Source organism: Panthera onca, chromosome A1 (genome assembly GCF_046562875.1).
Source record: "Panthera onca isolate mPanOnc1 chromosome A1, mPanOnc1 haplotype 2, whole genome shotgun sequence".
Classification (NCBI taxonomy): domain Eukaryota; kingdom Metazoa; phylum Chordata; class Mammalia; order Carnivora; family Felidae; genus Panthera; species Panthera onca.
The window spans coordinates 235,848,023-235,871,574 of record NC_138339.1 but is presented as its reverse complement, the minus strand read 5'-3'; the positions used below and the strand labels follow the sequence as shown (position 1 = coordinate 235,871,574).

The 23,552-nt window shown below is 47.9% G+C and overlaps 1 long non-coding RNA gene across 1 annotated transcript in view; it reads right to left on the bottom strand.

Annotated features, from left to right (window-relative positions):
• The window catches only part of LOC144615783 (uncharacterized), a 58,131-nt gene that overhangs the window by 8,561 nt on the left and 26,018 nt on the right, over positions 1 to 23,552 (bottom strand). The window contains exon 2 of the long non-coding RNA XR_013554403.2: positions 5,571 to 5,606. This is a non-coding gene — a long non-coding RNA (uncharacterized LOC144615783). The remainder of the gene's footprint in view (positions 1 to 5,570; positions 5,607 to 23,552) is intronic.

The window sequence follows — 23,552 nt, the reverse complement described above, 5'->3', positions numbered from 1 at the left end:
TAGGACCCCCTATTCATGCATGTGGCTGGTCTTGTCATGGCGACAACTCAGGACAATGAAGTGGTCCTTCTTCTTTAGCCAGCAGCCTGATTCACCTTTACCCCTTCATCCTCCTCATCCATCCATCCATCCATCCATCCATCCATCCAATAAATACTTAAGTACCTCCCAAGGTCTGGGAACCTCCAGACTTCAGCTTTCATCCAAAGTCCTATAGTTTGAAGAATCTTAGGGCAACAATCGGTCAGCAAGTTATAGATACATGACTGGAGTCTAGTCCAAGGTGTATCTGATCCCTCTCCCTTGACCACCCCTCTACCAGTGTGTTTTGAAATGGGTTGTTGTGATTCATAAACTTGCATAATACATGATTCACAAGCTTCTCCCACACATTCGTGATTTTCATCCCCTCAATTCTGGTAACTGAAGCTCCCAGCTCACATGCACCGACGTGAAATGCCTTCATGACAGGTAACCAGGAGATTTTATCATGAACTGACTGCGATATTACAGAGGATCTGTGTGTAGGTTTCCTATTGCTGCTGTGCCAAACTATCACAAACTTGAAATGAGATTTGTCACCTACAGCTCTGTAGGTGAAACGCCCAACAGGGGTCTTACCCTGGCTAAATGAAGGGCTCAGCAGGGCTGCGTTCTTTCCTGGAGAATCTTTTTCATTGCCTTTAGCAGCCCCTGGATGTAGCCCATGTTCCTGGGCCGCTGGCCCCTCCTCCGCCTTCAAAACCAGCAATGTCAGATCCAGTCCGCACACAGAACTCCCCACACCCGCTCTTCTGCCTCCCCTCTCCCCACTTTTAAGGACCCTTGTGATTTCACTGGGTCCACCAGATAATCCAGGATCATTCTCTAGTCTGGGCATCAGCCGATGAGCCCCCCTAATGCCTCTTTGCCATATAAAGGAATATGTTTAGGTTCCGGGGATTAGGACGTGGACATCTTTGCAGGTAGGGGTGGAACTACTCCACCGCTCGTACTATGAGACATCACTCATTATTCCCGAATTTTCTCTCTAAATTAGATGATCAAAAAGTAAGCCATCAGGATCATGGTATCTCTACCTTCCAGAGAAATGATTTACTTAAGCCATGCCTTAACGTCTACCTTTATAGAAGATCCAAGTGTGACCGAACAACCTCTGTGTTTTTCAGAAACGATTGAAGTTACTGTTCAGCACGTTATTCAATGTTCTTTTAATGTAAGAGCCTACCTTATAATTTTTTGCTAGAGTTTAATACCAGGAAAACTCCTGATTCAGCGGATGGATTCACCAAATAAAAACAATGTGGACCACAGTCTTGTCTACCTTGCGCTGGTGGCCAGAAAATTTCAGAATGAAATTCACCCCACTTCCTGTAGTTTCTGTTTTGTTTTAGCTCTAAAAAAATTTTCTCATTTTGGGTTTTTAAAGTTACTGCAAGTACTCTAAAAAGTAGTCACTTCAGGGACGCCTGGGTGGCTCAGTCAGTTGAGCGTCTGACTCTTGATTTCGGCTCAGGTCACAATCCCAGGGTCGTGGGATTGAGCCCCCACATTGGGCTCCACACTAAGCGTGGAGCCTGCTTAAGATTCTCTCTCTCTCCCTCTACCCCTCTCCCCCACTCATGTTCTCTCTCTAAAATTTAAAAAAAAAAAATCTTCTAAAAAAAAGTAGTCATTTCTGTCTTAATAAATATAATGAAAACATCTATTAACCTTTTTTAAAAAAAGAGATCACTTGCACCTACTTTTGAAAAACTTACAAATGCTTTAGCAGGTTCAGGATACTGTAATTAAGAAATATTAAGATTTTCTAAGAATTTATGCCTAGTATGTACTCAAAAGAGATTTGGTGAATAATGCCTAATCACCAGTGAGCACGATAGCATTTTATTAAATCTAGCTCCATGGACCTAAATGCTGCTAGGATATTCTACGGTTTCAAGGCCCCGAACCACCACAGTTAATACGGGAAAGCATAGATAGCAGGGGATGTGCCTCCCACTCTCACCTCTATAAGTGGCAGCTACAGGTTCCTTTGGCCACACTTTCACATGCAGAGCAATTAGGTACAAATAAGCCCCCCAGCATTTATGTGGGACCACAGTGCAGCCTGACCTGCCTTTTCTGCTTGGTATTCCTTTAGTCACCTTTACGCAACCTGTGCCTCCAGGAAATGGGACCCTTCGGGGTTCCCCAAAATTCCGTAACTTACGCCGTGCTCTGTACTTAAGCGTACGGCCCCATCTCCTCACACTCCGGGAGTCCTCCCATGTGCATCCTTTTTAAAAATAGTAATTTCCTAAGTTTATTTATTTACTATCGAGAGCGAGGGCAAGCTGGGGAGGGCGGGGAGAGAGAGGGAGACACAGAATCCGTAGCAGGCTCCAGGCTCTGAGCCGTCAGCACAGAGACCGTGAGATCATGACCTGAGCAGAAGTCGGATGCTCAACCCACTGGGCCACCCGGGCGCCCCTCCCCCATGTGCATCCTTAAAGGCCACCTTCTCCATCCTGCCTCCTGCCGTGCAGCCTCTCTCTTGTGAAACCCCACGGTACTTTGTTTCTTATGGTTCTTACATTTTATGTTCTACTTTGTAACGCAACTGTACGTGCACAGATACACACACATGCTTGCGAACCATTTGCATTACTTATCTTTATAATCCCTTTTAGAAGAAAGTGCCTTGTAAATGACATGCGCTCAAAAGTATCCATTGAATTTAACTGCATATAAATTCCCACATATAATTTAATTATATGCATAACTTTTGTGCTAACAGGAATAAAAACCATGCTACCACTTATCACACTGCATTACATTTTGCGGACCAGTTTATCTGGATAGTTCGCCCAAAGGTTTGTTGAAATTCGAATATATTTAATTTAAGATTCAACAGCTCCCTCTAGTGGCCTCTGTGGGCAACTGAGCTTGCTGGACTCCAGAGTTAAAACAATTTCATTTTATTTTTGGTACTTAAATTTGAAGTGGTTCTCAATAATTTCAGTTTTAATGTTAAAAACTGATTGCCACTGAATGGTAAATTTCATTTGGCATAAAAGTGTCATTTTTATGCCAAGAATAAATATAGGCAGTTATTGGTCAATGGTTTCCATCTCAAATGACTATAAACCTGTTGTTAAAAATATGAATATATTTTAATTTAAATGTTAATAAATATTTGATTAAGGTTACAAAGCAAGTTTTCAGAAGGTCACGTATACTTTACCAGTACATGAGAATGACTATATCTTGGAACTCAGTGACAATACACAACACTCTATTTTTGCTTTTTCCAAATTCTGGAACAGTATCAGTTACAAATAACTTAAAAGCTCAAGCATTTTAACTATACAGTCAAATGTTCAAGTTGAAATGGAACAACGTAAAACAAGGAACCAAGTAAAACTGCAAAACGTTAAACCCCAAAGTATAGCTCTTAATGAGGCCCAAATCTCTTAAGACACCATGCCCATGGCCTGGGGGTTTCCGCCGTGAAGGGAAAAGCTAAGGAGGTCAAGGTCTGGCTGTTGGTGGGTCTCCACACTCCGTGGCGGGCTTCCCAAGGAAGCAGCCCAAGCCACAGCATCACACAGTGAGAGGCTAAGCTCCAATAAAGCTAACTGTCTGAATTCTGGAAGAGCACAAAATGCTGCAGCTGGCCACAGGCTCTCCAAAGAACTCCAGGGAGAAACTGGTGGGGATCCCAACCTCCCCCGTCTTCACTGGCTCCAGAGAGGACAAGAAGAAACAGAAGGGCAACACTGAAATCTACAGCTATCATTGCTCATGTGACCTCCTTTGAGAAAATAAAACATCTATTTAATAGAAGCTTTTCTTGTATCCAGAATGTCTCTTTCCCTTTGGATTCCCACTGTTGCCTAGGATTCCAACAATTATTTACAAGCATTATAATTTTTGTGAATACTTTGATAGTTTCCCCTCTGGAGTTGTGTTTTTATATAAAATCTGACTTCAGAGAAGCGTTTTCATTAATGATATTTATTCTAATTGGGAAGGATGCACAAGAGGAAAAAAAAAGAGAACACACACACACACACACACACACACACACACACACACACTGTAAGTTAGATAATCGTTTAGTGTGCGACATAAAAAAAATGTTTTAAAATGCACAAAAATTATTGCTGGAGATTTTTTTTCATCCTAAGTTTACCAAAAAGCAAAACAGAACAAAAAACATATAGAAATTGGAACTAATTCTACTGCTATTAAATTGGTAGTTATTCTATAGTATGTTATAAAAATGCATAGTGTTTTTCGCTTTCATTGATAAAAATCATATAAACTTGGGGCTCCTTCTTCTTTAGAAACACATTCACTTTCCCTGAGTATCACCCAAATTATAATAATATGCCCACTGAAATCCACCCAGTCAGGGATGTTTCACCACTCTCCTTCATACTAAATATTAAAAACAGGCTGAGTAAATTTTTAAGAGTTTATCATAATTTCTTTTCACCAAATGATTCTGAAGTAAGATATAACGGACTGTGATAATCCACTTACCCAGCATACCAAAATTTGGAACCCAAATGCCATCACGTAATTTGTCCACAAACAAATACAAATAGTTAAAAATTGAAAAAAAATGCATCAAGGAAGCAAAATATTTTTCACTTCAGGTCAACGGTAAATGGCAAATGAATGGCGACATCAGGTAAGGTTGATGGTTCACACGAAATCAGTGAACTTCAACAAAGCCATCCGATCACCTAGCAAGGAACCTGCACCTTCTTGTCATCAATGGCTTCTAATGAATAGACACCTCTGAGTTTCTGACATGTAATCTCAGATTAGATTTTCTAAATTTCTCATTGCTAACTCAGTCAAAGCTTCCCATACACCGTTACCCACTTTAGTTGGAGAATAAGGAATACAAAGATGTTTCATTCAATACTTAAATGGACTTCCTTAGACTCTTTACTTGTCTGTCTTTAGCCCCAATGTGGAAATCACGTCTGTAAATAATGCTGAGACAAACATGATCTTTTGCAACACTTCTATCTATCCATCAAAAAAGATACTTTGGCCTCACAACCATGAAGTGATTATTAATATAACTTAATTTATAAGAGACCTAAATACGTGATACACATGTATATGTATACTAAAATGTGTTAAACCCTAAAGTTATATCCATCCAATAAAAAGCAAAAGGCCCCAGAACACTCCCAGGTTTTTATCACAACAAAATATCTCAAGAATGTAACAGCCTCATGTTTGATTTTCCATTGGGGCGAGGTGACTAATTTGCATTCGTTTACAAAATAAAATCATCCCCAAGTTCGCCCACCAGTGGATTGGCCGAAACATCAGAATAGTTGGTGGCAGTACTGAACATTAACAAAGTTCGTTTATGACCCAGAATTATAGTAAGAGGAGGCCTTAACTTCAAAAAGGAAGACATCACCCAAAGGGCCTGACGGGGGGGGGGGGGGGGGGTATATGTTGAAAGTCAAGAAAAACGTGAAGCCGTCAGTCTGAGGCTCCAGAAGAAACAGAAGAGACAGTGGGGGAGGGGATGGAGGTCTGGAGGCCATTCTTACCAGGTTCGGAGCACTGGCGACTCTTAAGGACAAGTCCTGGAAAGGAAGGAAAAGATGTGCTGTTAGTACGCAGACGTGTGAGAGATCATTGGAAGTTAAATTAGAATGTCAGTTCTCGATTTGATCTGAAAAAAATATATGGAGAAAAAATAAATTGTGTGCACACACACACACACGCGCGTAAATGCACGCGTATAGATTTACACACCCTTGATAGCAGATTTTAAGAGCACTGAGAAAATGATGCATTCTACCTAACATATCTGGATCACACCGCAACCCCACGGTTCTGGCTGTGTTATTCCGTAACGATGAGCCCTGGGTTTCAAATTCACTGATCTCTGGTTAAGTGCACAGGCTCTGAAGCCAGACTGCATAGGGTCAAATCCCAGACCGCAGTTTCTTGCTGCGTGACCCGGGGCAGTGATTTCATTTCTCTGCCAGGCTAACGGCAGAGAATGGAGTGAGGACTAAGTGAATTAATATCCACAAAGGGCTTGGAGCACTGCCTGGCACATTGTAAGCACATGCAAATGCACGTTGCCATCTTGGGGATTTGCTCTCTGTGGCGAAAAACTGGGCAGCTTCTCGGGAATCCTTGCTCCTTTGCAGACATTTATTAGCTCCCTCCACTGGCCCCCCACTTGGTCCCCCACGTGTAGAGAACTTCTGCTCCCCAGTCCCTACAGCCTCATCCCATCCTTCCGGAGCCCATCACCAGCCCTTGCCTTCCAGAAGCACCCTTCGTGGAAGCTGCCTGCCCCTTCCTACTTAGGATCATGCTAATTTATGCTCATCATACCATCTGGATGGGCAGCTACCTATTCACTCTTTTATTCACCAACCCAACACGCGTTTATTGAATGCTGGCAGTGGGCCTGGGTGGGAACGACGGAGGCCCGCCGTCTCTGCACCCATGTGATTTATCGTGTCTTTAATCCCATGGCGGGGGGGGGGGCAGGCCAGGCAGGGACAGAACTGTCACCCTATTGCTGGAACTGTGTGCCATACCACACATCCTGGAGTGTCCTGTGGGGCTTGTCTCTAAACGAGGACACAATAAAACTTCTGGGAGAGAAAACGCTAGAGACACAATAGCTCATGAGGGTAACGGCAAGGGAGGAGGGGATCGGATGCAGGGTGCTCAGGCTCTGGGGCTCTGCGCGGGTCCCTGGGGCGCGGAGCCCGCCTGGGTAGAGTCAGTAATGTCAAGTGCAGCCCAATGACCTTGCTGGGTTGTGGGCACAGAGAGGCAATTTTAAGCCAATGTTATGGGTGTAGTTTGTATCACTTTCCCACCCAGCTGCTGAGGAAGGATGCTCCAAGTGCTTTCGGCGAGACCTCAAGGAAGCTGGAAGTCAGCGAAATAACATTAGTGCCACGGCCAGGGTGCTGTCAGAAATGGGAAGAATTCCCCTTTGGACACCGCTGAGGGTATAACTCTGCTGGGAAATGGCCATCCCGGCTACAGGCGGGGCAGCCGCTGCCCGTCAGAGTGACCGCGTCATAAGAGGAGCGCCACCGTGTGACAGAACGGTCACGCTGGTCTCAGCCTGCCTGCCCAACCAGGAGGAATGGCCCAGAAGCAGGGCAGAAGGACAAAGCCACACACCGAGACCAAGGGCTGACGGACCGTAAGAACATCTGGGGAAAAGGCACAGAGCGTCCCGAATCCTGCCAGGGGACGGAGGGGCTTGGATGGGGGTTCCTGCCATTTTACTGTGGGGCTCGGGACCCGGACACTTGTCACCGTGGCTACCACCCCCCGACACACACTGCCCGTGCCGTCCCCATCACGGTAGGGCTGGGGTGCAGGCCACAGCAGAAAACAGAGCAACGTTCGCTTCATGTCCACACAGGAAGCGTGAGGCCAGCACTCAGGGGGGTTCGGGAACACGAAACTCGCTTCGGGGTTATGGTGAAGTCTCACTAAGTGAAGAAAGTATCCAGGCCATCTAGAAATGACGGGCCTTGGGGGCGCCTGGGTGGCTCAGTCAGTTAAGCGTCCAGCTTCGGCTCAGGTCATGATCTCACCGTCCACGAGTTCAAGCCACACAGAGGGCTCTGTGCTGACAGCTTGGAGCCTGGAGCCTGCTTCGGATTCTCTCTCTCTCTCTCTCTCTCTCTCTCTCTCTCTCTCTCTGCCCCTCCCCTGCTCATGCTCTCTCTCTCTCTCAAACATAAAATAAACATTAAAAAAATATATATTAAAAAAAAAAAGGAAATGACAGGCCTTGCTCTGTTGAGAAATTACTGCTATTACCATAAAGATCTAGAAAGTGCCACAAAAGCAACCAGAAAGGGAGGATGCCATGAGGCTGACACAGTGTGTGGATTACAATGTCAGCAATTAGGGCAATTCCTTTCCTCCGTCCCACGCTAAACCAAGCAATCTTTTTCTCTCTTTAATGTTTATTTATTTTTGAGAGAGACAGAGACACAGACAGAGTGTGAGAGGGGGAGGGGCAGAGAGAGAGAGGGAGACACCAGATCCGAAGCGGGCTCCAGGCTCCGAGCTGTCAGCACAGAGATGCGGGGCTCAAAGTCCCAAAGGCCAGATCATGAGGACGCGTCACCAAGGGAACCAGCCGGGCGCCCCAAGCAATCTCTCCCTTCAAAGGAGCCCAGTAAGTAACAACGACCAACGTGGGCAGAAGACGTGCCCGACTTTGTTACAAACTAAGAAACGGAGGAAACAGGTGAATCGACTGTTTAACACGGTTTGACTATAAAATAACTGAGAAGACACGGCAGCCAAAAGAACATCTGAGAGAAAATTATTTTTTTATACTTTACATGATTGTATTTTTAAACTTTATTTTTTTAGTAAAAATTGTCAAGTAGCCTCAAAAACGGAGCTGAAAAGACCTCTGTGAATCCATTGCCTAGATTCAACAGCCATCATTTCACTCCGCTCATGCCATGAATTTTCATTTTGCTGGGTTTTTAAACAGCAAATCCCAGTCTTCATGGTACTTCACCCCTCGATCATTCAATATCCTCTTTAAAAGGGGACATTTTCTCACATAAGCATAATGCTTTCATCACACTAAACAACATTATCATTCCGTAGTTAAGTCAGCCCTCTAGTTCCATGGTCGTTTTGCTATAACCCCTGAGTTTACAAATAGGTGTTTTTCCAGAAGTTTGGCTCTAAGTCGGTTTCGATTTCAGAAAATGTTTCCCACAACAGCATCTTTAACCCATATATCACCTGAAATAGAACAATTGTCCAGCTAAAAATGGTAGAAAGTCGTGCTTACCGTGTAAAAATGTTCTATTTCTACGGAATCACCCGGAATAAACATCTTCGTATACATTGTCTTTGTCCGTGTTTAAAATTATTTCTATCCTAAGTGAAATTCAAGAATTAGGATCATCCTAAGAATCCTGTTTCATGCTGCCACACTTCTTTCCAGAAAGTGCTATAGACAAGTGCTTCTCACACCTTAATGTGCGTTGGAATCACCTGGGCATCTTGTTAAAATGTAAATTCTCCTTCCGGACATCTGGGGAGGGGCTCCGCGGTGACATCATGCTATCTGCTCATGGTTTGAATGGTATCCCCTGCCCTCAAATCCATACGTCGAAGGGGCGCCTGGGTGGCTCAGTCGGTTGAGCGTCCGACTTCAGCTCAGGTCACGATCTCGCAGCCCAAGAGTTCGAGCCCCGCGTCGGGCTCTGGGCTGATGGCTCAGAGCCTGGAGCCTGCTTCCGATTCTGTGTCTCCCTCTCTCTCTGCCCCTCCCCCGTTCATGCTCTGTCTCTCTCTGTCTCAAAAAACAAAACAAAACAAAACAAAAAAAAAACGTTAAAAAAAAAATCCATACGTTGAAGTCCTCAGTATCTCAGAATGTGACTTTATTTGGAAAGAGGGTTGATACGGATATAATTAGCTTAAAAAAAATCTTTTAATGTTTATTTATTTATTTTTGAGAGAGACAGAGAGAGAGAGAGAGAGAGACAGAGTGTGAGTGGGGGAGGGGCAGAGAGAGAGAGGGAGACGCAGAGTCCCAAGCAGGCTCCAGGCTCCGAGCTGTCACCTGACGCGGGGTTTGAACTCACAGACCGTGAGACCCGAGCCGAAGTCGGCGCTTCACCAACTGAGCCACCCAGACACCCCCAGATATAATTAGTTTAGACGAGGGCATCAGGGTGGGCCTTCGCCCACTCTGACCAATGTCCTCATTAAAAGGGGAATCTGGACACAGACACGCACACACAGAAAATGCCACGTGAAGACTGGAGCCACGACGCCGGAAGCCAGGAGAGAGAAGCCTGGAACAGATCTTCCCCTGGAGGCTTCAGAGGGAGCACAGCCCTCCCAACACCTCAGTTCGGCCTCCCAGCCTCCAGAACTGTGAAACGCTCAGTGTCTGTTGGTTAGGCCCTCAGTTTGGGGTCCTTTTTTCAACAGCCCTAGCAAACTAATGCACAACCCTTTGCACAGCCCGGGTTAGGAGGATTCCTACTTGGACACACCCCGGCCCTGTGTTTGGGGTTAGGATAATGACTACAAGCTTAGACTCTGCAGTCAGACGGGCCTGTGTTCCATAACCTGTCCTGGGTAACTTCGTAAATTACTGAATCAGGCTGAGCTTTGATTTTGTCACTTGTGACACGGCCATGCAGACCTGTCTTGTTAGGGTTTTGCAAGAGTTACATTACAAACACATGCGATATTCCAACTCTGCTGACCTTCAAGAGAGTACTTTTTAGGGCAAAAAAAAAAAAAAAAAGTGGAGAAAAACTCAAAAATTTGTAGGCAATCAGGGAACAGGTGGGTGGTAAGGAATGGAAGCACAGGTGTGGCTTACTCTTTCAAAGCTTTTTTTTCTTTTCTTTTTTTGAAAAAGGGAAGTTAAAGAGAAATGGGACTTTGAAGGACTCACAAGGTCAAGGAAAATGTAATTTTTAGGATGAGCAGGACTTAATATCTTTTTTTATTATTTTTAAGGAATTTTTTAAATGTTCGTTTATTTTTTGAGAGAGAGAGACAGATCATGAGTGGGGGAGAGGCAGAGAGAGGGAGACACAGAATCTGAAACAGGCTCCGGCCTCTGAGCTGTCAGCACAGAGCCCGATGCGGGACTCGAACTCACGAACTGCAAGATCATGACCTGAGCTGAAGGTGAATGCTTAACCGACTGAGCCACCCGGGCGCCCCTAGATATCTTTTTTTTTTTTTTTTTTAAATATTTTTGTGTTTCTTTTTTTTAAGTTTATTTATTTATTTTGAGAGAGCGAGCGAGCGTGTGAGCGGGGGAGGGGCAGAGAGAGGGAGGGAGAAAGAAAATCCCAAGTAGGCTCCACACTGTCAGTGCAGAGTGAGACGTGGGCTCGAACTCATGAACCGTGAGATCATGACCTGAGCCAAAATCGAGAGTAGGACACTTAACCGACTGAGCCCCCCGGGCGCCCCCTGGATTGTAGATACCTTGTCCTCATCCTCGCCACAGGTAGAACCCAAGGCACTGTCCCCAAACCCTGCCCCAGGTGCTGGGGAAGGGGCAGGGGGCGGTGTGGCTGCCTGGGTCCTCCACAGCCTGGAGCTGAGAGGCCGAGAGACGACTGGAGGCACAACTTGAGCAACGGTTGGCGTGAAGGGGTCAGAGGGGGAAGGCCGGGTAGAAGGAAGGGGATGCTATGAAACCCCGGGAACTCAAGGAAAAGCGAGAGTCCCACTCGACGAGTGGGCAGTGGGGCGCTGAGGGGAGAGCCCAGGGTAGGCGCAGCGTGCACGGGGAGGGAGTACTAAGTGCTCTGAGTGCTGCTCGGAAAACCCAGGCTCAGCCCACCGAGCAGGCGGATCGGGGGGAAGTTCCTCCGGGCGTGCCGACGTTTCCCACGTGACCTTGTGCCATCCTCCCACGCTGGCTCTGGGCTCAGACGTGTGGGCGGTGCCCGGTGGGGCATTCACAAACGGGACACAGCAGAGGCTTGGGAAGCCCCATTTGGACCTGCTCGCGGTTCCCCTCTGCCACCACACGAAGAACATGTCCGGGTGAGCCTGCCGCGTGACGGGAGACCCCCGGCTGAGTAGCTCCATCACCCCAGCTGGGTGCCAGCTAGGTGAGGGGGCCCCGTCAAGCCCAGGTACATCCCCAATCTGTAAACCCACGAAATACACGAATGCTCGGTGTCGTGAGCCACTAGGCTTCGGAGTGGCTCATTACGTGGCGTAACGATGGGAACAGACGATGGGTACGGTGCCCGCGGTTGCTCAGCAGCCACGGCAATGACTCCTCTGGAAGACGAGAGCCCCTACCACACACCCCAGTTGTGGGGCCAGTAATGAGAGACAGGTGGGGCACAGACGCCAGGAGCTCATCCTGGCAGAGAAAGAGGGACCACGGGAGCCACTGAAATTGGAGGGTCATGACCTCGATCATCTCGGCCAACTTGAAGGGTCCTAACGTGAAGTCCAAGTGGGCAGCCTGTCAGTCGGTATTTCCCGTAAGGGTGTCTGTCTCGCCGCTCAGACCCAGTAGGTAAAATCTTTGTGCCCATCCTGTTTACACCGGAAGGCGCCCTCAAGCTATTAGGGGGCCAGCGGCTTGGCCAGATACTGACCGGCAGGGGGCATCCGAGGCCGACGGAGCAAGCTTGGGCAAGACGGATGAGGGTTTTGTCCACAAGCTGCCCTGCACCCCCCTCCCAGCCCCCGGAGTCTAAAAGTGTTTTGGTCTGAAAGTGCAGCACAGTTGCCCGCTCTGGGGTGGTTCACAGAATCCCTGTGTCCGTGACGGAGGGTCTGGCTGAGATGCAGGGTGGAGGCAGCAAGACTCCCGGGCAGGTCTGAAATCTGCCCTGACCTGGCATCATCGACCACTTACCCGCTTGGCTTCTTGGCAGTGGTTTTCCAGTGACCGAGTCCCTCGCATTCCTGCCGGGCCCCACGGTCAGAGGCAGGGGCCACAGGCAATCCCTGCAGGACACCCAACGCCTCTACCCTCTCTGAGTCTGGCACCGAGTTTGATTTATAGATACAACGGTACGCAAGACTAGGTCCTGGCCCTGAGTCTCACAGTCACAGGGGTAGGAGGAGGTGGACAGGACGGCCGCCATGACAAGTGTATGAAGAAAAGGCAGAGAAGCCCGAGGATGTTACCCGGTCTGTGAGTTCTGGGTCTGTTAGTTCAAGAGAACGTCAGGGCTTCACAAGCCCTGGCCAGTTCATCCCTCGTGACCTCTCCGGGGCCTGTCCAGACCTGCTTTTGCCGGAAGGGTCTGCAGGCGGCATCACTGGCCGCCTCTTGCCTCTAAGATCAGGACCACCACGTGCCCGGATACACAGGTCTTGGCCAGAGGCGGCGGCCACGGTCTCAGTACGTCCTCTGCCAGGCGCAACGTCAGAGCCTGGGATTCCGCTCCCCCAGTAAAGTTAGAGCCCGGTGTTTTCAGCCACACGTGGAGAAGAAAACAAGCCAGGGTCAGTCCCTTGTTGGCCAATCTAAGGGTCCTGGTGCCACTGGGTGTACTGCCCAGCCCGAGCACCGAGAGCAGTGGTAGGGTTCCAGAACTCTCCTGTGGCTCAGGGCTCCATCCTCATCAGCGGTGACACTCTCAGGCTCTGAGGCCCTGGTCACCGTGGTCCCCAGGGGTGGGGCTGGAAGGCCAAGTTGCCTCCCAGGACTGTACTGGGGCCCAGACCAACTGTGGAATGTGGTGACTAAGCAGCATCGCCAAGGTGGCATTGCCTTGGGAATGGGGAGAAGGAAAATTCCTAGAACCAGGCGCTCAGGAGTCACGCCCACTTCTGGGTGCTGATTGAAGTAGGGGGCAGAAACCCCAAAGTGCGGGCCCAGCCTCCAGCCTCAGGCGAAAGCTGGCCTCCCCGCCTGCGGAGCACGGCCTTGCAGGGAAGGAGCATAGCTGATGGGTCAGGTCCAGGGGAAGAAGCCAGAGTCAACGTGTCACGGCGGTCAGCCAGCTGGAGGGTCCAGACACATCACAGCAGGATGGAAACAGGGAAAAAGGCAAGAGGAGGTCAAGGTGGAGACTGCCTCCCAGGCTCAGGGAATTTCCACGGGAAAAGCCAGGGTGCTGTCCCTTGAGAAGGCAGGCAGGTGCAGGGCAAAGCATCCAGGCACCTGGCAGAGGGGACATTACGTCGGCCACGGTGAGGAAGAGTGGGTCTGATTCAGGCCGGAAGTAGAACAGGCAGAGGCAGAGGACAGGGACCAGGGGCAGCGGGGAAGAAGGTGGCCCCGCAGGGCCTGCGAGGGCGCAGAGAAGAAAGAGACCGGCAGGGAGCTCTTGCCTCCTTGTCGGTAGTGGGTAGGGTCGTGATACACAGCACTGCATTTGTCAGCTCCTGAGGGAACCAGAAGCAGAGTCTGGGGGGTGGAGCAAGCTGACTCAGCCGGCCCTCCCCCACCTCCTCCTCCGGCAGGGCCTGGAAGGGTCCAGGGACCTGCAGCAAAGACAAAGCCCGGGGCGCGTTCCCGCTCTGCGTGCTCACTTGGGGGCATGTCCTAGCTGCCTGTTATGGTCCCTGTGCTCCCAGACGTCATATGACCACTGTGCTCTGTTTCTCGAGTAGCCTCCACCCGCTTGGGCCCATCACAGTATTTCTGCCACCTCGTGCCTCCTCAGCCAACTGGGTTCCTGGAGCCTCTAAGTCACTCTATCCGTTGGAGGCAGAAGTCTTCTTCACAGACAGGCTGATAAAACTAGTTCTCTGGGATGTGCAAGGAGAGGGAAGGGAGCACCGAGGGAAGGGGAGGAGGAAGGAGCACAAGGAAGAGGTAGGGAGGGAGCATGAGGAAGGAATGGGGAGGGAGCACCCAGAGAGGGAGAGGGGAGGAGGCATGAGGAAGAGGTGAGGAGGGAGCTCTGTGGGGGGGGGAAGGGGAGGGGGCAGCCAGGGAAGGGGCGGGGAGAGGGAAGGATGGGGAAGGGGTGGGGAGAGAGCACAGGGCCAAACTTTCTCGCCTTCAGCGGACTGGGAAACTGAAAAGGAAAGAAGCCGGGAGCACTGGTCTCTCCTTGAACCTACCCATCTTAAGAGTCGGGATTTAAGAGTTGGGAACACACAGCCTGTACCGCAGCTCCCCGAGTGTGACCCCACCTGTAATCGCCCACCCTACTTGGCAGCACAGGCCCCCCCAGCAGCCCTTGTGCTGCCGCCATTCTCCCCAGGACCTTCCCAGTTAAGCTTCATGGCCTAACATACAAGGAAAATGTGCACCTTCTGGGGTGGCTTGTGCACAGACAGTAACGACAATAAATGAGGTTTATTAAGTCTTACTGTGCGTCAAGCACATATGAAGTTTCATTCGATCCTCATGAGGACACTTGGGGTAATAGTACACTACTCCTACTTGAAAATGGAGACAGGGGCGCCGGGGGGCTCAGTCGGTTGAGCATCTGACTTCGGCTCAGGTCATGATCTGGCGGTCTGTGAGTTCGAGCCCCGCATCGGGCTCCGTGCTGACAGCTCGGGGCCTGGAGCCTACTTCGCATTCTGTGTCTCCCTCTCTCTCTGCCCCAACCCACTCTCATTCTGTCTCTGTCTCTCTCAAAAATAAATAAACAATAAAAAAAAAATTTTTTTTAAATAAAAAAAAAGATAACGGAGACAAACGCGAGCCTCCGTAACTTCCCCAGATTGCACAGCTAGTCATTGAAGGAGCAGGGTTTCGAACCCACGGCCCCAGCTACTGACCACAGATATGATGCCACACGCAGAGTGGGCTCCGTCCCAGCAGGCCAGCCCCACCTGCCCCCGGGCAGACCTGAGAGGGTCGCCTGGCGGGTCCTAACCCTTCCCAGAGGCTCCTCAACAGAATTCAGCTCAGCACTGCACAGGTACTGTGCTCAGAGCTTCGGGGGACACTTGGGTGGCCGGGCACCGGCCCTGAGATGCTTTCCAGTCGGGCCAGCTGCCGCCAGAAGGACTGGAAGGTAGGAAGTGAGCCTCTTAGGGGGCACGGCTGGGGGCCAGGGCAGGACGGGTTCTCTGGGCCGAGGGGAGCCCGGAAGGCTCTGTGAAGGGGCTGGCATTTCCACGGGATCTGCGAGGCAGGGTGGGCTGGGGACAAGTAAGGGTACAGAAGGACGGGGCCAGGGACGCAAGGAGAGGCTGGTCCAAAATGATGGAACAGTAAGAGCGGCGGTGACCCTGCGCATCATCCTTTTAACAGGCCGCTTTACGTGTGTCGCAGGCGAGCGCATCCTTTCCCGGCCACCGTCCACATGGCTTCCCTCTGCGCTGTCGCTAGGAGCCTGTAACTCATGATGAGTAAGTGGGCGGGGCTGGGGGCACGTGTCTGGTGTTGTCCTGCTCCCACCTGTCTCAAGCCCACGGTCTGAGCTGCAGGCCTCCCTGACACTCAGTCCCGCAGCTCTAACCTGGGATCGTGACTGTCCATCATCACGGGATTATCGTCACGATTCAATACTGGTGCACGTTGAGTGCTCAGATTGGCGCCACGCGTAGTAAGTGCTCAATAAAGCAGGGCTGCCCTGAGTACTAGCAGTAGGAGTAGCAGTAGTTACTACACGGACCTGCCTGGCCCGGCTCTGCCAGCCTTTCTGCACTACGTTGTGCCCCAACTCCCCTCCGTGGCTGGGCTCCACTCTGGCCTTCCTTCCGAAGGTTCCTTCGTGTATCACAGAACTCGCAACGAGAACACAACGGGAACGATTTTCTCATGTATCTGTCTAAACCTGTTGCTCACTAATACTATTTACAGATTTTTTTTTTTTCGATCACATTCTCAATGCACGGAAGGCTGTTGTGGTGCAATGCTCAAGGATGCTGTGCCGGCCTGTGTATTTACCTGCTAATGAATTAGTAGATCTCCTTGACTCGGGGTGACGGCCCATAGATACCCTCGGAATAAGAAAATTTTTATACAAGGCAATAACTCCTAATGGATGCTAATATTTAAACTTACCCTCTATGAATACTATGTCCATTATTAACCTCTCACTTAATCGTAAAATCATGGATGGGTTACAAGACGGCTGTATTTTCTCTGTGGTTCGCCCCAAATACCAAAGGAATGTGGCAGGAACCTACGGCTGCTTCCAGCTCAACAGGTCTGAAGACCTTCTATCCAGAAGTGTGAGTCGTAAGCGTGGCAATTGTGGAGTGGAACAGGTGATGATTATGCAAGAAATGGTGTACTGTATTTTAGAAGGTCAATTCTGAAGGGCAAGGGAGTGAAAGTCTTTATTAAGGAGGGGAAAAAATGTCAGTTATGCTGCTGTGTGCACAGAAAGGAATCTACTCCTCCATTGACAAAAATGCCTCGGCTGCTTTCTTGCGCCTCATCTTAGGGTTTGTTGACAAATCTAAAAGAATGTGATGGGCATTCCTTGGGAAATGCCCTTTTATTTTTAAGTTTATTTATTTATTTTGAGAGAATGAAAGCATGAGCAGTGGGGAGGAGCAGAGAGAGAATCCCGAGCAGGCTCCCTGCTCTCAGCCCTGCCAAGGGCTCAAACTCCTGAACCATGAGATCATGACCTAAGCAGAAATCAAGAGTCAAATGCTCAACCAACTGGGCCACCCGGGTGCCCCTGAGAAACGCCCTTTTAAATTTTGTGTGTCCTCAGACCCTTTTACATGACATTTATCACGTCTTCTTCATAGCGATTATTTGAATGACAGTTTCATGAGCTACAATCTTTCCCATTTTCCTCTCGTCCCTACACCAAGAGGGGTCAAAACACATGAATTCATTCCTTCACCAAACAAGAAAGCACCTTTTCACCCATGAGACCATATTCCCCAAGCATCCACAAAAATATTATTTTATATCTGCATATACAGTTGACCCTTGATCAACATAGGTTTGAACCACATGGGTCCACTTACATGCAGATTTTTTCAATAAATGTATCGGAAAATATTTTGAAGATCTGCGACAATGTGAAAAAACTCACAAACCGTTCAGTCTAGAAATACTGAAAATTAAGAAAAGGTCAGGTATGTCATGAATGCATAAAGTATATGTAGATAGTCTATTTTATCATTTACTGCCATTAAATATGCATGAATCTATCACAAAGTTAAAATTTATCAAAATGTGTGCACACGCAGACTGCACGTGGTCCCGTTCCCAGTCAAGAAAAATATAAACAAATGCAAAGATGCAATATTAGATCATAACGGCACACAATTAACTACAGTGAATACTATAGCCCCCTTGCTGGAATTGCAGTGAGCTCAAAGTAACTACTTAAAACCCCTGTGATGCTAATCATTTTCCAGTGAGCAGTTCACGTCTCCAGTAAATTGTATTTTGCAATTAAAAAGTGATCTCTGGCAGTTCTCACTATTAGTAGTTAAATTTGGGGGGCGTCAACATTTATACACAGATTTTAAAGCATGTGTGGGGTTGGCACCCCTAACCCCCATGTTGTTCAAGGGTTAACTGTCCTTTATCTTTCATACTTAAATCTGAACTCCTGCCCCTGGACCTCCCCTGCTAAGCCCCCAGGTAGCACCCTATTTGTGAGTTAATTCCATGATCTAAGAGACGAGGCAATTCTCCAATCCATCCAAGGTGGTCTTTGATTATTGCCACTAAACACACACACAGTATCTTTTAAGAACAGGGTTTCATATATCCACCCAGATTTATTCAACTTTATCAAAATGCAAACATTTAAAACAATGTTAAAATATGAGCACTATACACAGGTTGTCAAAGAACAGGATTTCTTTACAATTAAATGCCAACGTCATCTAGCATTTAACTCCTCCCCTATCAAGGCAGAAAAAGCAGAGTTGTCTTTTGTTTATTTGTTTGTTTGTTTTGAAAGAGGGTGGGGTAGGGGGGTGGAGAAAGAATGAGCGGGGGAGGGGCAGAGGGAGAGAAAAAGCAGAGCTGTTTTAAAATCAGGACCCTCAATATATTATTTACTTTGAGAAACTCTTAGACCTACTGAAGTGGAAAGCAAGTTGGCAAAGATAATTTATATGTTAGTAAAAGGTACTAGTATAAAAGGGAATGCGGTGCATTTTCAAATGCCTATCAATTCCTTCCTTTGATTTATTCTCACCTAGGTTATAATAATAATAGAGAAGCAAAGTCAGGAGAAGAGCTAAGCTTTTGCTGGGAATCTGATGGTGGGAAGGGATTTATAGTCTGATTTGGAGGACTCTAGGCGGGAACATTTTGTTTTCTGTGTGCTCATTTTCGTTTTACCATTGGCTTTAGCTCACTGTCGAAGCTCTGGTAATTTACGTTGGATAATGTGACTGAACATCACTTGGGATGATAAATCGTATGGAGAGTGAATTTTCAGCCTTGTGTAAGGGAATAATCTTAGAACAGAATTAACTGATGCAGTGTTCTGACCCATTCCAGAGTCTTCCCGGGGAATGTCTGTCTACATTGCCTACAACCAGTTCCAGGAAGATGCCTGAAGAAACATATTCATGATGGGTAAGTCCCTTCTTCACTGACTGTTCCTCTTCTTTCCCCAAAGGGGAGAATGGATGGCCAATGAGTTAAGAAAACCAAAACCTGGAGAACTAGATAGGCTGAAAGTAAATGATCCGTAGCACAGGCTTCCATATCGTGAATCTCAAATATACAAATATCAATCCAACCTAGATAAAATCGGTTCGGTAAGGAAGAAGTAAGCACATGGGCCGCATTAAAAACTTTGAGCACGGATATAAATGGCATCCATTCAAAATGCACATAGAGCCTGTCAGCATCAGGAGTCACGATTTCGCTCCTAATTATCAGGGATATTTTATGTTTTTTATTTCATTTTTATAATAGTTGTTCCTTCTTTTTGTAATTTACAAATAGCGGTTCGTGATACTTTGGAGATTTTAAAAAACAATCCTTTACCGGGGTGCCTGGCTGGCTCAGTTGGTAGAGCACACAACTCTTGATCTCAGGGTCATGATTCCAAGCCCCAAGCTTGGCACAGCGTGTGCTTAAAAAAAAAACAAAAAAACAAAAACAGAAAAAGTAAAAAGCAGCAATCCTTTAAGGATGGAGAGGCCGTGCCCTGGAGGGGACAATGCCATAGTGCACCTGGGAGGAACCTAGGTCCTTGAATGACCTTAAGAGGTAGACCAGAATTCCAGACTGCTCACCAGAAACTGTGAAAGGGAACCAGAGTAAATTTCTATATTTAAAAAAAAAAAAACAATAGTAATACAGATTGTGTGTATATGTATATATGCAGTAAATGTACAAAACACTTTCTGGAGAGAATGGCCAGACAGGAGAGTGTAAATGGAAGGGGTTTCTACTCTATCCATTCTTCTTACGGTTACTGTGTACACAGATTTGTACTGTGTTTTCATTCATATATTTTAAAATGTCTCTAACATTGCATTATATTTATAAATTAAAAATAGAACCAAAAACAAGCTATCTTAAGATATCATTAATATAGTGAATAAAGGCTGATGTACAGTGGAAAATAAATTGTTTTGCAAATATTTTCCATTTGTAAAAAACAAACCCCACAGACGTTCTATGTCCTTATTATTAATAATTTATTTTTTGCTTTAATCCAAAGCTTTTTGAAATGCATTATATGCAATTAAATCTGTGTTAGGGTACTACCAATACAGCACATAAAGAAAGAGCTGATTATATAATGAAGATTCTAATCTTAACTCTATTATTTTTCTTAATTCTAGGTTTTCTCAAAAGCTACTTGTTATCATCAAAGTCCCTTCACGTCTCTCAAGACGACATTAGTCGATATTTAGCACTGCAGCCTATTAATGCAGGTTTTTCAAAAGACACACACAACACTGTCTTTTCTGTGTGTGTCCCATTCATCATTTGAGCTGTCAATCTTTTTTAAAGTCTAATTTACCAAACCTTCTCCTGTAAACTTGCCATTATCTCAAGGCCCAGTAATGAAATTGTCACTGGTGTCCGAGAAGCGATGCTTAGTTTGAGATGTCTGTTACTGAAACACAAAAATGAATGCATCCAACCTTTTCCCTGAGTTATTCGACACAGGTATCCCCCCTCCTTATCTACATATGTACGCCTACACACACACACACACACACACACACACACACACACGGGGTGGGGGGCAGGGAGGGGGAATGGTATAAACAGAATGATGTAGAACCAGACAAACAGGATTTTGCGTTTCTGCAAATGCTGCACTTCTTAAGACTGAGTGACTGGCCTCAGGGAGCCAGACCTACCCACACACCCAGGCCTGAGTGCACAGGGGAATCAACAAGAAGAAATGAAGAGATATTCTCTGTTCACCCCTCCCCTTCCCTCCTCCATGGTCTTCTCTTAAGTTTCTCAAGATCCACATATGCGTGAAAACATATGATATCTGTCTTTTTCTAACTGACTTATTTCACTCAACATAATACTGTCCAGTTCCATCCACGTTGCTGCAAATGGCCAGATTTCATTCTTTCTCACTGCCAAGTAGTATTCCATTGTATATATAAACCACATCTTCTTTATCCATTCACCAGTTGATGGACATTTGGGCTCTTTCCATAATGTGGCTACTGGTGAGAGTGCTGCTATAAACATTGGGGTACGTGCGCCCTTATGAATCAGCACTCCTGTATCCCTTGGGTAAATTCCCAGCAGCACTATTGCTGGGTCATAGGGTAGGTCTATTTTTAATTTTTTGAAGAACCTCCACACTGTTTTCCAGAGCGGCAGCACCAATTTGCATTCCCACCAACAGTGCAAGAGGGTTCGCGTTTCTCCACATCCTCACCAGCATCTGTTGTTTCCTGAGTTGTTCATTTTAGCCACTCTGACTGACGTGACCACCCGTCTTTGACAAAACTTCTCTTCCTTTGAATTCTGGGATGCCGTGCTCTATTAGTTTTCCTCCCTGACAACGCCCCTCCCTCGCCTTTGCAGTTTCCTCTCCCCTACCTGGACATTACCTAATTGTGGTTCTTCAAGGCTTGGTCCTTGACCCTCTTCTGTTGTCACTTGACACTCTCTCCCTAGGTGAGTTCGCCCATGCTCACAGCTGCATTACTGTCTGCTGCAGGTTGAACTGCGCCCCCCACAAAAATGTGGGGTTCTAACCCCCAGCACCTGTGAATGTGGCCTTATTTGGAAACAGAATCTTTCAGATGATGAAGGTAAAATGATGTCACTAGGCTGGGCCTTAATCCAGTACGTCCTTCTAAAAAGGGGAAATTGGACAGAGAGACAGACGCATACAAGAAGGGTGCCCGGGTGGCAAAGTCGGTTAAGCGTCTGACTGTTGTTTTCGACTCATGGTTCGCGAGATCATGACATTGAGCCCCGTGTGGGGCTCTGCACTGAGAGCACGGAGCCTGCTTGGGATTCTCTCTCCCTCGCTCTCTGCCCCTCCCCCAACCTGCTCACTCTCCTTCTCTCTCTCTCTCAAAATAGGTAAACATTGAAAAAGAAAAGGGAGATGGTATGAAGACACAGGCAGAAGACGGCCACTGACAAGCGAAGGAGACAGGCCTGGAACAGACCCCTCCCTCACATCCCCCAGGAGAACAGCCCTCGCCAACACCTGGACCTCAGACTACCAGGCTCCGGGACCGTGAGATCGTGAGTTTCTGTTGTTTCCTAAAGCCACTCCGGCTTTGTACTCGGTTACAGCGGCCACAGGAAGCTGACACGCCATCTATTCCCACAGTCCTCTCTCCGATCTACACGTTTCTCACAAGCTGGGTCCGTTATCTTCACTGGCTGCTTACTGACACCTTTGGGGGGATGTCCAAAAGACACTGCAAATCTAACATCTCCGAAACAGAACTCTGTTCTTTTACATCCTGTGCCACCAAATTTGACAAAACAAAACTTAAAAAGAAAGCAAGAAACCCAAGGCGCCCTGTCTCAGTAGGTCTCGCCCCCGTGAAAGGCGGGGGTAATTCTCAAAACCTCTGACCCCGTTCCCCGCCGCCTCACTTCCAACCAGGTCCGGGTGCTTGGGAATCCCTCTCGGGCATGCACGATACCCGATCTGTCCTGACCCCCCCTGTGGCCAAAGAAGTCACCATTTCCTGGCTGGAAGAGAGGGCTCGAGATCACGCGGAGAAAACCACTCAGGGATCACTCTGCTTTGAGCCTGTCTCTCTCGTCTCATCCGGCTTCACTGTCCGTTGGCACCACTGTCCAAGGCCTTTGATCTCCTTAAACACAGCCAGATCTTTCTCCCGCCCAGGGATGTGTCTTACACTCGTCTAGAATCCTCCTCCAGGGCCCCTCCCCCGCTGCGGTCCCACGGCTCCACGTGGCAGGTCCTCTGTATGATTTATCTCTCAGCTTAAATGGCCCCTTCCAGAAAGGCGCCCCCGGCCTGTGCTATCTGGAGTCGCTTCTCCTCAAGCAGCTCTCCATCTCAGCCCCATTTATTTCCTTCACAGATCTGATCACGTTGGCGGACTTCACACTTGGCTTGTGCTCCATCTCCCCGCAAGAATTTGTTTCGAGAAGGCAGGGGTCATCGTCACACGCACGGGGTCTAGGGCTGTGCACACACACTCAAAGCCGGCCTGGCTGTGCAGCCTCGTCGCCCACCACATGGTCCCTCGTTGGGTTCCACACACCCAGCACGCTCTCCTCCAGGGCAAGGCTCCTGTTTTCCATCCGTATTTGTCCAGCTGAACTCCTACTCATACCTCAGATGCCCCAACACCGGCCACTTCCTCAGGGAAGGCTTCTCAACTCCCAGACAAGATCAGACTCCCTGTTGTACCTTCTGGCACGTTGTCCTCCTCCTTCATGGCACTACCAGGGCTGAAATTTTCTATTAGATCAGTGTCTAACTCTCCCATAAGACCATATGCCCATGGAGGCAAGAATCACAACCAGTTTTGGTCACCATTGTATTCTAGTATTCAGCACAACACTGGCACATAACTGCTTTAAAAAATTATTTGTTTGGGGCGCCCGGGTGGCTCAGTCGGTTGAGCGTCCGACTTCGGCTCGGGTCATGATCTCACGGTCTGTGGGTTTGAGCCCTGCGTCGGGCTCTGTGCTGACAGCTCAGAGCCCGGAGCCTGCT